The 18,867-nt window shown below is 43.5% G+C and overlaps 1 protein-coding gene across 1 annotated transcript in view; it reads left to right on the top strand.

The window, feature by feature from the left end:
• Positions 1-1,982: 1,982 nt before the first annotated feature.
• Positions 1,983-18,867, top strand: part of LOC311234827 (caspase b-like) — a gene marked incomplete at its 3' end in the record, with an annotated part of 44,743 nt that continues 27,858 nt past the window's right edge. Inside the window, exon 1 of the mRNA XM_084322071.1 lies at positions 1,983-2,024. The remainder of the gene's footprint in view (positions 2,025-18,867) is intronic.

Raw genomic sequence — 18,867 nt, 5'->3', positions numbered from 1 at the left:
GACCACATACCACTTTAACATAACCTTTAATCAGAGCAGCATAACTGGGCCACATACCACTTTACCATAAATTAATCAGAGCAGTATAACTGGACCACATACCACTTTAACACAACCATTAATCAGAGCAGCATAACTGGACCACATACCACTTTAACATAAGTGAATCAGAGCTGCATAACTGGACCACATACCACTTTAACATAAGTTAATCAGAGCAGCATAACTGGACCACATACCACTTTAACATAACCTTTAATCAGAGCAGCATAACTGGGCCACATACCACTTTACCATAAATTAATCAGAGCAGTATAACTGGACCACATACCACTTTAACACAACCATTAATCAGAGCAGCATAACTGGACCACATACCACTTTAACACAAGTTAATCAGAGCTGCATAACTGGACCACATACCACTTTAACATAAGTTAATCAGAGCAGCATAACTGGACCACATACCACTTTAACACAACCATTCATCAGAGTAGCAAAACTGGACCACATACCACTTTAACATAACCATTCATCAGAGCAGCATAACTGGACCACATACCACTTTAACATAAGTTAATCAGAGCAGCATAACTGGACCACATACCACTTTAACACAACCTTTAATCAGAGCAGCATAACTGGACCACACACCACTTTAACATAAGTTAATCAGAGCAGCATAACTGGACCACACACCACTTTAACATAAGTTAATCACAGCGGCATAACTGGACCACACACCACTTTAACATAAGTTAATCAGAGCAGCATAACTGGACCACACACTACTTTAACATAAGTTAATCAGAGCAGCATAACTGGACCACATACCACTTTAACATAAGTTAATCACAGCGGCATAACTGGACCACACACACCCTTTTTTTTCCTTTTCTTTTTTTATCCACTTTTTCTCCTTATTTTCAATATTTTTTTCTCCCATCCCAATTTCGCCTCGCCAATTCTCCCTTCAATTCTTCCCTCCCCTGTCTCGAACGTTGCTAGACTATACCTCCCACTGGTCGGCTGCAGTGAGGACCAAGCCTTGCATCACGTGTGCCCTCCGGTACACGAGGAGGCAGCTGTCGCATCTTTTCACCTGAACAGCGCAATCTCTCAGTGGCGAGGAGTAACGCATGGGAGGGTCACGCTGCCCCCGATACTTCCTCATTCTGCTGTACAGGCGCACCAACCGACCTGTAGGAGTCGCTGTCCACAACACCTACGGGAGACTGCAATTCGAAACTGGCCCCTGTAAATGTCCTAACCCAACCCCCTCCAATGTACAGTAATTTACCTAGTATGGTATTGTCAATATTCCAATGTACAGTTTTGCCTGTTTGTACAGTGTTTCCCCCCCCCCCCCAACCCCCTCCAATGTAAATTACCTAGTATGATTGTCAATATCCCAATGTACAGTGTTCCCCCCCCCCAACCCTTCCCCCCCAACCCCCTTTCTTTTGATATCTCTGTTTGATTGTTTTGTTTTGTTTGGCTTTGGCAATGTAAACATATGTTTCCCATCATGTCAATAAAGCCCATTTGAATTGAATTGAGAGAGAGAGAGAGAGAGAGAGAGAGAGAGAGAGAGAGAGAGAGAGAGAGAGAGAGAGAGTGAGAGAGAGAGAGAGAGAGAGAGAGAGAGAGAGAGAGAGAGAGAGAGAGAGAGAGAGAGAAGAGAGAGAGAGAGAGAGAGAGAGAGAGAGAGAGAGAGAGAGAGAGAGAGAGAGAGAGAGAGAGAGGGAGAGAGAGAGAGAGAGAGATAGAGAGAGAGAGAGAGAGAGAGAGAGAGAGAAGAGAGAGAGAGAGAGAGAGATGGAGGTAGGGCTGATTATAATCTTTTTTTTTTTTTACATAACTTAGAATCAGACCATGGCCAGTTTTTCTAGTTGTGGCCCCGCCCCCCCGCGGGGTGAATCTGCGGTATTATTAGATTGCTGGCTAACAATGCTTTCATACTGAAGGACTTCTTTATTTCCCGGGGACTGGATTTCCTTTTTATAACCGAGACCTACATGTTGGTGAGTCACTATGAATGTCATGTATGTCATGTATGTCATGTATGTCATAAATGTATAGATGTAGCAGTACTGTCTATCTGTATGTCATGTATGTCATATATGTTATGATGAATTGAAAACGGGGGACCCTGGTGGAAACAAGACGAAAGTCTTTCTCTGGTCAACATAGACAGACACCAAGCAATGCTGTTGCATTTCATGGCAATCACACAGACCATCGTTCACAGTTTCACACCAAACTTTGAGGGGAGGGGTATTTGAGCACACCTGACGACATGGCTGTTGTTATGCAAAGACAGCTGTGGTCGGTACTTAGCGCGTGCCCCGCCGGGTGAATCACCTGGCTACCTGTCTTTGCATGACAATGGCTCAGGTCTTCAGAGCTCAGAGATGGAACAAGCAGCCGTGTATCCATGTGGTCCAAGTGCCGCGTCGCGTCACCGTTTATTATCATGTAACATTGTTTTTGGACGGTTAAAACGTGGGGGGGACAATAACTGCAATCTGAAACCATGTCCCCGCCCTTAGTTACGCCTATGTACCGTAGTATTCTGTGCAATGCGCCAGTCAATTTAAGTACATGCAAACGGTCCGTGAAACCCGGACATTTTCATGAATTTATAAACCCCCCCCCCCCCCCCGGGCGGCGTGAACACTTAAGGTAACCTACTTGCGTTCAGCGTTTCTCTGATTGGCCATGACGCCCACGTGACCGCGCGCTGTGTGTTGCGGAAATGAAATGCGGAAATGTAATGTTATGTTCGAATCGTTAGAATGCGTGACAACACAGCACAGCTGTCAGAAACGGCCCATTGAGCGGGTTTGAATCACTGTACATCAGTGGAGGCTGCTGACTAACTAGGTGAGACTGATTAACTAGAAACTGTACATACAGAGTTAAGTGTGTACTGTACATACAGAGTGTACTGTACAATACAGAGTTAAGTGTGTACTGTACATACAGAGTGTAGTGTACAATACAGAGTTAAGTGTGTATGTACAGTACACACTTAACTCTGTATTGTACAGTACAGTACACTTAACTCTGTATGTACAGTACTAACTTAACTCTGTATGTACAGTACAGTACACTTAACTCTGTATGTACAGTACACACTTAACTATGTATGTACAGTACACTTAACTATATGTATTGTACACTTAACTCTGTATGTACAGTACACACTTAACTCTGTATGTACAGTACACTTAACTATATGTATTGTACACTTAACTCTGTATGTACAGTACACTCTTAACTCTGTATGTACAGTACACTCTTAACTCTGTATGTACAGTACTCACTTAACTCTGTATGTACAGTACTCACTTAACTCTGTATTTACAGTACACACTTAACTCTGTATGTACAGTACACACTTAACTCTGTATGTACAGTACACTTAACTCTGTATGTACAGTACACACTTAACTCTGTATGTACAGTACACACTTAACTCTGTATGTACAGTACACACTTAACTCTGTATGTACAGTACACTCTTAACTCTGTATGTACAGTACACTCTTAACTCTGTATGTACAGTACTCACTTAACTCTGTATGTACAGTACACACTTAACTCTGTATGTACAGTACACACTTAACTCTGTATGTACAGTACACACTTAACTCTGTATGTACAGTACACTCTTAACTCTGTATGTACAGTACTCTCTTAACTCTGTATGTACAGTACACACTTAACTCTGTATGTACAGTACACTCTTAACTCTGTATGTACAGTACTCTCTTAACTCTGTATGTACAGTACTCTCTTAACTCTGTATGTACAGTCCTCACTTAACTCTGTATGTACAGTACACACTTAACTCTGTATGTACAGTACACACTTAACTCTGTATGTACAGTACACACTTAACTCTGTATGTACAGTACTCTCTTAACTCTGTATGTACAGTACACTCTTAACTCTGTATGTACAGTACACACTTAACTCTGTATGTACAGTACACACTTAACTCTGTATGTACAGTACTCTCTTAACTCTGTATGTACAGTACTCTTAACTCTGTATGTACAGTACACACTTAACTCTGTATGTACAGTACACACTTAACTCTGTATGTACAGTACACTCTTAACTCTGTATGTACAGTACACTCTTAACTCTGTATGTACAGTACTCACTTAACTCTGTATGTACAGTACACACTTAACTCTGTATGTACAGTACACACTTAACTCTGTATGTACAGTACACTCTTAACTCTGTATGTACAGTACTCTCTTAACTCTGTATGTACAGTCCTCACTTAACTCTGTATGTACAGTACACACTTAACTCTGTATGTACAGTACACACTTAACTCTGTATGTACAGTACACACTTAACTCTGTATGTACAGTACTCTCTTAACTCTGTATGTACAGTACACTCTTAACTCTGTATGTACAGTACACACTTAACTCTGTATGTACAGTACACACTTAACTCTGTATGTACAGTACTCTCTTAACTCTGTATGTACAGTACTCTTAACTCTGTATGTACAGTACACACTTAACTCTGTATGTACAGTACACACTTAACTCTGTATGTACAGTACACTCTTAACTCTGTATGTACAGTACACTCTTAACTCTGTATGTACAGTACTCACTTAACTCTGTATGTACAGTACACACTTAACTCTGTATGTACAGTACTCTCTTAACTCTGTATGTACAGTACTCTTAACTCTGTATGTACAGTACACACTTAACTCTGTATGTACAGTACACTCTTAACTCTGTATGTACAGTACACTCTTAACTCTGTATGTACAGTACACACTTAACTCTGTATGTACAGTACAGTACACTTAACTCTGTATGTACAGTACACTCTTAACTCTGTATGTACAGTACACACTTAACTCTGTATGTACAGTACACACTTAACTCTGTATGTACAGTACACACTTAACTCTGTATGTACAGTACACACTTAACTCTGTATGTACAGTACACTCTTAACTCTGTATGTACAGTACACTCTTAACTCTGTATGTACAGTACACTCTTAACTCTGTATGTACAGTACACTCTTAACTCTGTATGTACAGTACACACTTAACTCTGTATGTACAGTACACTTAACTCTGTATGTACAGTACACACTTAACTCTGTATGTACAGTACACTCTTAACTCTGTATGTACAGTACACTCTTAACTCTGTATGTACAGTACACTCTTAACTCTGTATGTACAGTACACACTTAACTCTGTATGTACAGTACACACTTAACTCTGTATGTACAGTACACTCTTAACTCTGTATGTACAGTACACTCTTAACTCTGTATGTACAGTACTCTTAACTCTGTATGTACAGTACACACTTAACTCTGTATGTACAGTACACTCTTAACTCTGTATGTACAGTACACTCTTAACTCTGTATGTACAGTACACACTTAACTCTGTATGTACAGTACTCTCTTAACTCTGTATGTACAGTACACACTTAACTCTGTATGTACAGTACTCTCTTAACTCTGTATGTACAGTACACACTTAACTCTGTATGTACAGTACACACTTAACTCTGTATGTACAGTACACTCTTAACTCTGTATGTACAGTACACTCTTAACTCTGTATGTACAGTACTCTTAACTCTGTATGTACAGTACACACTTAACTCTGTATGTACAGTACACTCTTAACTCTGTATGTACAGTACACTCTTAACTCTGTATGTACAGTACACACTTAACTCTGTATGTACAGTACACACTTAACTCTGTATGTACAGTACACACTTAACTCTGTATGTACAGTACACTCTTAACTCTGTATGTACAGTACACTCTTAACTCTGTATGTACAGTACTCACTTAACTCTGTATGTACAGTACACTCTTAACTCTGTATGTACAGTACTCTCTTAACTCTGTATGTACAGTACACACTTAACTCTATGTACAGTACACACTTAACTCTGTATGTACAGTACACACATAACTCTGTATGTACAGTACACACTTAACTCTGTATGTACAGTACACTCTTAACTCTGTATGTACAGTACACTCTTAACTCTGTATGTACAGTACACTCTTAACTCTGTATGTACAGTACACACTTAACTCTGTATGTACAGTACTCTCTTAACTCTGTATGTACAGTACACACTTAACTCTGTATGTACAGTACTCTCTTAACTCTGTATGTACAGTACACTCTTAACTCTGTATGTACAGTACACTCTTAACTCTGTATGTACAGTACACTCTTAACTATATGTACAGTACACACTTAACTCTGTATGTACAGTACACACTTAACTCTGTATGTACAGTACACTCTTAACTCTGTATGTACAGTACACTCTTAACTATATGTACAGTACACTCTTAACTCTGTATGTACAGTACACTCTTAACTATATGTACAGTACACTCTTAACTCTGTATGTACAGTACACACTTAACTCTGTATGTACAGTACTCTCTTAACTCTGTATGTACAGTACTCACTTAACTCTGTATGTACAGTACACTTAACACTGTATGTACAGTACTCACTTAACTCTGTATGTACAGTACACTTAACTCTGTATGTACAGTACACTTAACTCTGTATGTACAGTACTCACTTAACTCTGTATGTACAGTACACACTTAACACTGTATGTACAGTACTCACTTAACTCTGTATGTACAGTACACTTAACACTGTATGTACAGTACTCTCTTAACTCTGTATGTACAGTACACACTTAACTCTGTATGTACAGTACTCTCTTAACTCTGTATGTACAGTACACTCTTAACTCTGTATGTACAGTACTCTCTTAACTCTGTATGTACAGTACACTCTTAACTCTGTATGTACAGTACACTCTTAACTCTGTATGTACAGTACTCTCTTAACTCTGTATGTACAGTACTCTTAACTCTGTATGTACAGTACACACTTAACTCTGTATGTACAGTACACTCTTAACTCTGTATGTACAGTACACTCTTAACTCTGTATGTACAGTACTCTCTTAACTCTGTATGTACAGTACTCTCTTAACTCTGTATGTACAGTACACTCTTAACTCTGTATGTACAGTACTCACTTAACTCTGTATGTACAGTACACACTTAACTCTGTATGTACAGTACACACTTAACTCTGTATGTACAGTGCACTCTTAACTCTGTATGTACAGTACACACTTAACTCTGTATGTACAGTACACACTTAACTCTGTATGTACAGTACACTCTTAACTCTGTATGTACAGTACACTCTTAACTCTGTATGTACAGTACACTCTTAACTCTGTATGTACAGTACACTCTTAACTCTGTATGTACAGTACACTCTTAACTCTGTATGTACAGTACTCACTTAACTCTGTATGTACAGTACACACTTAACTCTGTATGTACAGTACACTCTTAACTCTGTATGTACAGTACTCTCTTAACTCTGTATGTACAGTACACTCTTAACTCTGTATGTACAGTACACACTTAACTCTGTATGTACAGTACACTCTTAACTCTGTATGTACAGTACACTCTTAACTCTGTATGTACAGTACACTCTTAACTCTGTATGTACAGTACACACTTAACTCTGTATGTACAGTACACTCTTAACTCTGTATGTACAGTACTCTCTTAACTCTGTATGTACAGTACACACTTAACTCTGTATGTACAGTACTCACTTAACTCTGTATGTACAGTACACTCTTAACTCTGTATGTACAGTACACTCTTAACTCTGTATGTACAGTACACACTCTTAACTCTGTATGTACAGTACACTCTTAACTCTGTATGTACAGTATACACTTAACTCTGTATGTACAGTACACACTTAACTCTGTATGTACAGTACACACTTAACTCTGTATGTACAGTACACACTTAACTCTGTATGTACAGTACTCTCTTAACTCTGTATGTACAGTACACACTTAACTCTGTATGTACAGTACACACTTAACTCTGTATGTACAGTACACTCTTAACTCTGTATGTACAGTACACACTTAACTCTGTATGTACAGTACTCACTTAACTCTGTATGTACAGTACACACTTAACTCTGTATGTACAGTACACACTTAACTCTGTATGTACAGTACTCTCTTAACTCTGTATGTACAGTACACTCTTAACTCTGTATGTACAGTACACACTTAACTCTGTATGTACAGTACTCTCTTAACTCTGTATGTACAGTACACTCTTAACTCTGTATGTACAGTACACACTTAACTCTGTATGTACAGTACACTCTGTATGTACAGTACACACTTAACTCTGTATGTACAGTACACTCTTAACTCTGTATGTACAGTACTCTCTTAACTCTGTATGTACAGTACACTCTGTATGTACAGTACACACTTAACTCTGTATGTACAGTACACACTTAACTCTGTATATACAGTACACTCTTAACTCTGTATGTACAGTACTCACTTAACTCTGTATGTACAGTACACTCTGTATGTACAGTACACACTTAACTCTGTATGTACAGTACACTCTTAACTCTGTATGTACAGTACTCTCTTAACTCTGTATGTACAGTACACTCTGTATGTACAGTACACACTTAACTCTGTATGTACAGTACACACTTAACTCTGTATATACAGTACACTCTTAACTCTGTATGTACAGTACTCTCTTAACTCTGTATGTACAGTACACTCTGTATGTACAGTACACTCTTAACTCTGTATGTACAGTACACTCTTAACTCTGTATGTACAGTACACACTTAACTCTCTATGTACAGTACTCTCTTAACTCTGTATGTACAGTACTCTCTTAACTCTGTATGTACAGTACTCTCTTAACTCTGTATGTACAGTACACACTTAACTCTGTATGTACAGTACTCTCTTAACTCTGTATGTACAGTACACACTTAACTCTGTATGTACAGTACACTCTTAACTCTGTATGTACAGTACACTCTTAACTCTGTATGTACAGTACACACTTAACTCTGTATGTACAGTACTCTCTTAACTCTGTATGTACAGTACTCTCTTAACTCTGTATGTACAGTACTCTCTTAACTCTGTATGTACAGTACACACTTAATTCTGTATGTACAGTACACACTTAACTCTGTATGTACAGTACACACTTAACTCTGTATGTACAGTACACACTTAACTCTGTATGTACAGTACTCTCTTAACTCTGTATGTACAGTACACTTAACTCTGTATGTACAGTACACACTTAACTCTGTATGTACAGTACACTCTTAACTCTGTATGTACAGTACACTTAACTCTGTATGTACAGTACACTTAACTATGTATGTACAGTACACTCTTAACTCTGTATGTACAGTACACTCTTAACTCTGTATGTACAGTACACTCTTAACTCTGTATGTACAGTACACACTTAACTCTGTATGTACAGTACACTCTTAACTCTGTGTGTACAGTACACTCTTAACTCTGTATGTACAGTACACTCTTAACTCTGTATGTACAGTACACTCTTAACTCTGTATGTACAGTACACTCTTAACTCTGTATGTACAGTACTCACTTAACTCTGTATGTACAGTACTCACTTAACTCTGTATGTACAGTACACACTTAACTCTGTATGTACAGTACACTCTTAACTCTGTATGTACAGTACTCACTTAACTCTGTATGTACAGTACACACTTAACTCTGTATGTACAGTACACTCTTAACTCTGTATGTACAGTACACTCTTAACTCTGTATGTACAGTACACACTTAACTCTGTATGTACAGTACACTCTTAACTCTGTATGTACAGTACACTCTTAACTCTGTATGTACAGTACACTCTTAACTCTGTATGTACAGTACACACTTACTGATTAACTAGAAACTGTACATTGTAACGCAACGTTATATAATGTTATTTCGCGTTTTTATTCATAACGTTATTTCGCGTGACAACACTGTACATCAGTGGAGGCTGCTGACCACATTTATTGGCGAAGCACAAATTATTATATTATATTATATATTAAATTATATTTTTTAAACATCCCCAACGCTGCAACACCCCCATTCCTCCCAGGTGTCAGGCTCCTCATTCGCTTCCATTCATTTTGGGGACCATGTTTAAATATCGGAGATGAACGTTATTTCGATTGATATGAATAGCTAGTTACGTTTATATAGAGAGATGATAAATTAATTAAACGTAAAAAAAAAGAAAAAAAATTGAAGTGATTCGAACTTGTCACCGACTGACCATAGGCTCTAGCTGACGAACGAGTTGAGCTATCCGTTGATATTAAAACTGAGTGACGAATGTATAATTTACACTTGTGCCAATTGCCTACTTATTATTAAGCTAGGTATTGCGCGAGCGTTGCTTGATTAACCTGCGTGGTTATTATGTAGGGGGGATTACGAATGCATAATGCCGCGGCAACCTATTAATATTACCTATGCGACCTACAGTATGGGACACATTAAAGATGGCGGCTTGCGTTCTGAACGAGCGTATTCGCGAAGGAGGGCGCTGCGTTGCTCTGCCGCGGGGCGTGCTAGGCGTGGTCACGTGCGCGTCGTGGCCAATCAGAGAAACGCGGAACGAAACGCTGAACGCAAGTAGGTTACCTTAAGTGTTCACGCTTCCTGGCCCGATATCATGCCTGTGTCAGTGGCGTCGTGCAGGTCGCCGGTTGCGCGCAACTCGTCCCAGTCAGTGCATGCGAGGCAAGCGCGCAGCTTTCCGGTGGCCTCTGTTGACCAGGACCTGACAGACTTTTCCGTTGGTTTGATGGATTTAAGTTTTTGTTTATATGTTGGAATGAGCAGCAGCATTGCGTGGTCGGACTTGCCCAGCGGAGCTCTTGGAAAAGCACGGTAAGCCTGCTTGATTGTTGTAACAGTGATCCAGTGTGTTCCTCCCTCTGCTGGGGCAGGTCACCGGTTGGTGCGGCTCGGTAACAGTGGTCCAGTGTGTTCCTCCCTCTGCTGGGGCAGGTCACCGGTTGGTGCGGCTCGGTAACAGTGGTCCAGTGTGTTCCTCCCTCTGCTGGGGCAGGTCACCTGTTGGTGCGGCTCGGTAACAGTGGTCCAGTGTGTTCCTCCCTCTGCTGGGGCAGGTCACCGGTTGGTGCGGCTCGGTAACAGTGGTCCAGTGTGTTCCTCCCTCTGCTGGGGCAGGTCACCGGTTGGTGCGGCTCGGTAACAGTGGTCCAGTGTGTTCCTCCCTCTGCTGGGGCAGGTCACCTGTTGGTGCGGCTCGGTAACAGTGGTCCAGTGTGTTCCTCCCTCTGCTGGGGCAGGTCACCTGTTGGTGCGGCTCGGTAACAGTGGTCCAGTGTGTTCCTCCCTCTGCTGGGGCAGGTCACCTGTTGGTGCGGCTCGGTAACAGTGGTCCAGTGTGTTCCTCCCTCTGCTGGGGCAGGTCACCGGTTGGTGCGGCTCGGTAACAGTGGTCCAGTGTGTTCCTCCCTCTGCTGGGGCAGGTCACCGGTTGGTGTGGCTCGGTAACAGTGGTCCAGTGTGTTCCTCCCTCTGCTGGGGCAGGTCACCGGTTGGTGCGGCTCGGTAACAGTGGTCCAGTGTGTTCCTCCCTCTGCTGGGGCAGGTCACCGGTTGGTGCGGCTCGGTAACAGTGGTCCAGTGTGTTCCTCCCTCTGCTGGGGCAGGTCACCGGTTGGTGCGGCTCGGTAGCTCAGAGGACAGGTTGGTGTGGTTGAAGTCGCCTAATACAATTATTGCTGCGTCGGGGTGTTTGTTTTCAACAGATGATATGTAGTTGGCAAGTTCGCTTATGGAGGAGTTAGCGTTAGCATCTGGGGGGATGTAAACACCGATCATGATTACCGATGCGAATTCTCTGGGGCGGTATGTTGGTCTGCATTTAACGGAGATGTATTCCAGGTGTGGAGAGCAGATGTGACTGAGTGCTGTGGAGTTGGTACACCAGCGATGGTTGATCATAAAACAGATGCCTCCACCCTTGGATTTGAGCCACCTGTTCGGTGGAGCGTGAATCCTGGAAGCGGTACCGCTTGGTCGGGCACTGTTTGATTGATTGATTGAACATTTTATTAACAGATTGCAGAATGGGTACTGTAATAAAAACGTGAGTTATACTATGAGCAGGAGAAACTGCTCATTAGCAGGAAAAGCTGCTCTTTTGTCAAAGCCCGTCAATGAGTCAACAGCACAACCAGGTTACGAAAGATACAAGGTTTATTAATTAAAACATATGAGCCATGAAGCCGATACCAATATCCCCTCCTGAGACATGACGGTGTTAGCAGAACCAGAGAATGCAGCGGGTACAGCCAGGCGTCCCTTAAGTAAATTATATCACCTCTAGGTTAAGCACACTATAAATCACAGCACACTTTTATATAGGTAAAAACCCTTAGTTTGAACGAGGTAAGGTACATACACAATGCACTTATTATAGTCACACACACACTCTACAGCCGTGAATATTTAGGGAATCACCTCCCGCTACCAGTCCACCCTCCCTCTCTGCTCGTCCTCCGCCACCATCCAACTAGGTACTCAGGCCTCATTCACAATAGGACACATTACTACACAACATCATCAATTCATACAGCGGACCAGGGGTCTCTAATCAGAGGGAATAATCGGGTACCGTAAAGGGTTTCGGGTATATAAGTAACTCACCCTCTATAGGAGGCACTGCAAATGTGAACACGGTATGTCCTATCACACACGCTAAACACCCTCTTTAACACTTTGAGTGCCAGCGACGCGCTTTGTCCTTAGTTCATGCCGCCAGTTGAGTGCCGGCAACGCTATATAGCGTTTGTTTGTCGTATTTTCTTTTATTGGCGATTTGAATTCATATTTCATCAATCGAGCCTCACGCTAGTGTTGCAGAGTCTCTCTGAGCTCAATTGGGAAGATACCGCCCCCTATCGTCTCTCCCTGTGTAACTGCACCCCATTAGTTTAGACTGATGAAGGGGGGGGGGGGGGCAGTTTCCTCATGTTACTTTTCCGTCAAGCCAACTGAAGAGACCCAAGCCGGCCCTCAGAACAGCGTGGATTATGTATTTCCAGCACCCAACACTGAATCAATAAACGCGATCGATATTTGGAATGGCGATCAGGAATTGGAATAATCTTTTTGGATAACATCTGATCTGAGGTAAGGAATCTATTTTACCAGTCTTGGGGTAATCAGAGCTTTTTTCACAGATATATCAACGTGTCCCATATGTGTGTGTGTGTGTGTGCGTGTGTGTGCTCGCTGATCAGGAAATGGGAGAATATACTTTTCAGATCGCTTCTATAGCGTGCATAAGTACACATATACTATCGGTAATCTAGCGTTTATTTGAAAACGATTCATAAATAGGCCGAAAAATGACAACGTTTTTGTGTATGCTAGAATATTCCAGTAAATGCCGTTTATCACGGAATCTATATATTTTCCTGAAAAACGAGGGCTTTTCAAAATGCTATAAAACTGTACATTGGATTATCGACTAAACCTTACTTGCTGGTGTTGTGGAAAGGTTGTTTAACACAGCAGGAGACGATATTTCCAATTGTAACAAATAGGTAATTTATTTAAGAAAAGAAGTTCTTAACAGCAAGAGCTATGGGTCGAGCAGAGGATCACCACAGCTTGAACAAAAAACACTCTGTCCCCAATCTCTTTGCCTGTCCCCTAAATCCCCTCTCAGTCCTGCCCCCCCATGACAGATATGATGACGTATCATATCATGTCAGATCTGACATGACGTACATTAAGATGATACGTAGATTTAACATCGGAGAGAGAACATGAAGAGAGATAAACAAGATATGATGTCCACACACGATATGATGTAGAGAGTGAGATGTGTGTGTGTGTGTGTGTGTGTGTGTGTATGTGTGTGTGTGTCTGTGTGTGCGTGCGTCTGCGTACAGACGTATGTGTATTGTATGTGTGTATTGTGTCACAGGGAATGTGTGTGTGTGTGTGTGTGTGTGTCGGTGTGTATGTCTGTGCGACTGTGTGTGTCTGTGTACGTGTGTGTCCGTGTGTCTGTGTGTGTGTGCTGTGCCTGTGTGAAAGAGAGAAAAGAACAAGATATGAAAGCATACAATGTCCGAGATTACCAGCACACAACATGCCGTACTGAAATGTCCATCTGTTCCAAATTGTTTTAAGAACGTCAGCCAGACCGTCTTTCAGCACTGCTAGTTGACCTATATTAAACTAGTCCACCTCATACACATTTTCCCCAACACTGGTCCCAAGAAGAGGGTCTCGTGTATTATTGGGTCTAACCAGGTCTCAGTCAAACAGATCAAACGGATGGCAGAGCAGTCACTATAATCTTTGCTAGATTGTAATAGAAGTTGTAGTTCATCCATTTTGTGTCGGAGGGATCTCACGTTAGACAGCAGGAGGGCTGGTAGTGGTGGTCGGTATGGGCACCGTCTAAATCTCGAGAGGATCCCGGAGCGCCTGCTACGTTTCCCGGCAGATGTTGCGGCAGATGTTACCCGTGGCGTTGAGTGGCCAGGTAGATGGTTGTAAGGCCATCCTCCAGAACATTTACAATAAGCGTTGCAGGGGCAAGGCTAAGAGAATCATTAAAGACTCCAGTCACCCGAACAACTGCCTCTTTGAACTGCTGCGGTCAGGCAAGCGATACCGGAGTCTCAAGGCGAGCACAGAAAGACTCAGAAGAAGCTTCTATCCCCAGGCCATCAGGCTGCTAAACGAACAATGAACACTACACAACAACAACCATCAAACGCACATAGCACACACATCCACACGCACACACTCACTTTAAACAAACACACTGTAGCACCCACCCCACACACTTTATAGCACACACTCACTTTAAACAAACACACTGTAGCACCCACTCCCCACACTTTATATTTATTGATGAAGGATTGCACTACAACTCGTACACCTTACTGTAAATTGTACCTAAATTGTACCTCATCCCATTTCTGCTTTGCACTATATAGTACTGTACATTAGTACACTGCATAGTATTGTATATTATATGGTAACTCAGTTACGTCTATTCTGCATCGAACATTGTACATATGTCTATACTGAACACTGTGACCTCATTTTCTACTTTTCTACTTCTAAATTACATGCTATACTATGTTATTTGATACTATCTTGTCTAGCACAGTCTCTGGAGCGTAACAGTAAGAAGCATTTTGTATGAAAGTATTCTGTACTTCTGTATGACAACTATTAAAGAAACTTGAAGGCAGTATTTCCATGGGTAGGAACGCCGATGGCTCCAAAACTCCATGTCTGTTGTGTCGAAGGTTTAGTAGGTCCCATCGGGAGTATTGGATTGTACATGACACTTACTTTACACACGAATATCGAAGACAGGAGTACTAGACACAGGAACGTAACTTGCACTGGAGCCTCACGGCCGCCATCTTGGGGTGAGTTGCGTAAACTTCTTTTCTCTCATCTACTATGATGCAAATGACTTGCTGAGAGAGGAATCCAAACAATTCTGTTTTGTGCGTTGTTCTGTTCGTGGCAGTGGTCAATTGCAATAGCAGAGAATTTGTGACTTGTTTTATGCACAACAAACTTTCCAACACGGAACTCCTCCAGGATGGCTGGATGTTTATCAGAGAGGACCATCATGTCACGGTGTAACAGAGCGGCTTTAACCTGCCTGGTAAAAGTGTGCCTGTCCCTTTATGGCTGTAAATTTCGGATGCGCGCATACGGGCTCTGATGGCGGATAAGAGGAGAGACGTCAGACGTTGGTGGGTTGGCCTTGTGAGACATGAGACGGGAGACGTGAGAGGATTCACGACGTGGAAGTGAGAGCGGCGAGTGGAGTTTTGTTTCAATGAAGGAAGACGTGCAGCCGATATAAAGAGCAAGGAGAACGTGAACCATATTTAGATAACGTTGAAAACGCGCAAGTAAACCATACCTGACACGGGATGGATGACCAACGTGGATAGTCCGGACGTCTCCGACCTGATCATCTTCATCCAACGCGAACTTCGGTGCGGTAGGCTACACGCTGCACTGTTTGTTTTGCTCCTGTTCCGAGGCTGTGACACAAGCGTCTCCGACTCCCAACATTCCCCTCTCCAAGCTTCCTAACGGCGGCTACACGTAGCCCAGGCCAAACGCCCATCTCTCTCTCTCTCTCTACACCCTCCAGCCCCTGGCCAAACGCCCATCTCTCTCTCTCTCTCTACACCCTCCAGCCCCTGGCCAAACGCCCATCTCTCTCTCTCTCTACACCCTCCAGCCCCTGGCCAAACGCCCATCTCTCTCTCTCTCTCTACACCCTCCAGCCCAAGCCAAACGCCCCTCTCTTCCCCCTGCTCTCGCATCACACACACACACGCACACACACACACATATTTTCTTTAGAGACTTTCTATTTTTTCATTCTTTCGCTCAGTTGCTTTGCGTTCATCAGGGTTGGAAGATGTAAGAGGAAGCGCTGCCGAGTCTCTGGCAGCAAGGAGTAGGTAAGAGAAGCCCATGTTCTGAAGAACCGTTCATGTTCTGGAATGTTATTTGCTAAAGATTGAGAAGATTGGATCAGTTGTACTTTTTTTTTAATACTTGAAACCCTTTTTTTGTGTAATATTTGATGCAGCCCAGCCTCACCCAGACTCTACCTGTGTGACGGATCATACTGGGTCTGCGTTGTGTTTGATGTTAAATGAGAATGTCCCGAGGGGGAGTCGAACAGGGGGCTCCCGCGTCCGCGGGCGACGACACAGACCGCTGCACTAAGAAGTGAATTCACTCCTAACTACCGTACCTATGCGTCTGTTAACCCTGTTATGGGGAAGTGAGTTTAATTTACCAGCCCGCACTGCCACAGTCACTCGTCAACACACCTGTTTCCGTGATAGTGGACATACCCACAGGCTTCCCCGTTACACCTGCAGCGGCCAGCAGGTAAAGTGAGTTTGAGACCTCTGGTCTAGTAGTGAGTCCATCAGGTCAGGAGCTTGGTTCCTCTGGGAAAGCAGGATGAGGATTATTATTAATCCTTCTCGGATGGAAAGTAGTTCTTCCTGAGTATGTGTTGAAACACGACATTTTACGTACAAATAGCACAGACAAGAGAGACAGAAACATAAACAGAGCTTGTACCGGGGCGAGCCTAGCACTTTGAACTGCAATTTCAAATCTGCATCCACTCCACCAGCGACTTCACCTTTCACTGCCACACGACAGAAGGTTAACCCTTTCACGGCGACAATACAGAATGTTAACCCTTTCACTACACACAGAAGGTTAACCCTTTCAATGCGACAATACAGAAGGTTAACTCTTTCACTGCGACAATACAGAATGTTAACCCGTTCACTGCGACAATACAGAATGTTAACACGTTCACTGCGACAATACAGAAGGTTAACCCTTTCACTGCCACACGACAGAAGGTTAACCTTTCACTACCACACTACCAAAGGTTCTGTTTCGTTATGGCTTCGCTCAGCACCAGTTGCACTGTACTTCACTTCGTGCACGTGCACTGAATAAAAAATTCCACCATGTACCTTTACATCCCAATATTCGTCTGACCACACCCCCATCCGCTTACCTTCATAAGCAGGTGTGTGGTCACCTACTCGCCTCCTTCTTCACTTTCACCACAAGGAAGTGCCTTCGGTAGATCCCCACTTGACGAGGTTGTTAGCTGAAGAAAGTTGAGACGTGTTTACATTGTGCTTATTTTTTTCTTCTCTCATATATTCGATAGAAAAACCGAAGTCATAATGTCTACTCCGGAGAGTCGTGTTCGCAGCGCCACTCTCCACCAGCGGTTCTCCATTTCCGCCTCCGTCGTGCGTTCTGGTGCGGGGCTGTTGCCTCTCTCGTGGTTGACAGCCATGCCCGGTAGGCGTCTGATGGGTAGTTTGCTTCTCCAAGGAGCTGGTGCACCGGTGCCATCGTCTATGCAATGGCCTGGTCCTGGCTCTGGTTCCTCTGTTTCCGGGGAATCGTCCGCTGTTGAGCGGCCGGTTCCTTTGGTTCCAGGGGATTTGAGACGCAAACTTTTTGCATCTGCTCGCTCCCGTCGCAAGATGGTGGCTTGCAGACGCGAACGGCCCGGGTTTGGTGAGTTGCTGGAGCCCAGTGAGGATGCGTCGGTCTCTACATGCCCGATGGAAACAGAGGATTACATGGTAGAGGCGGACGGGTTCTTATTTGAAGGCCCGGTGGAGGCAGGTATCCCGCCCGTCCAGGTAACACTGGAGGGGGGTGAGATGTCTCCTTGGGGCGCCTCGTTCGACGATGCAGGGGAAGAACCTCTGACTCGTCGGCGGGATGCCCTGCTATCAGCCACATCGGAGTGTGGCTCCTTGACCAGTGGAAGCCTGCTGTATGTGAGGGATGCGGGCTCGGTGGAGGAAAGTCTGCAGGGGGAACTGCAGGCTTTGTTCCCCGAGCTCATGGCGGGGGCGGCAGTCGCAAACGGCGTGCCGCTGCCGCAGCCACTGAATGTTCCTGTCCCTGATGATCTCATAGGTCATCTATGGCAGCGTCGCCCGGTGAGAGAGGTGGACGTTGTCTACCCATTTTTCCCCTCAATGGCGGCCTATGTTCGTCAGGGCCAGGTGGTTTCCCACATCATAGGCCTCACCCCCGCCTACGTGCCAGTCACACGGGTGGCGGGTTTGGTCGACAGTATGAGGGAGGGCGTGCCGCGGCTTGATAGGCCGATGGCCGCGCTCCTCTGTCCGGAGGTGGTGTGGGAATCGTTACGGAAGCCGGTTCCTCAAGGGAAATCGGCGAGGCGGTTGGCGTACTGGAGCGACCAGTAATTTATCTCCGGAACACAATCTCTAGCTGCCGCGTCTAACATAGCGCAGCTGGCAAGATTCATGTCCGG

This window comes from Notolepis coatsorum (genome assembly GCF_963971535.1).
Source record: "Notolepis coatsorum genome assembly, chromosome: 9".
Taxonomy (NCBI): domain Eukaryota; kingdom Metazoa; phylum Chordata; class Actinopteri; order Aulopiformes; family Paralepididae; genus Notolepis; species Notolepis coatsorum.
The sequence above is the reverse complement of the archived record's forward strand: the minus strand, read 5'-3'. Positions and strand labels throughout refer to the sequence as shown.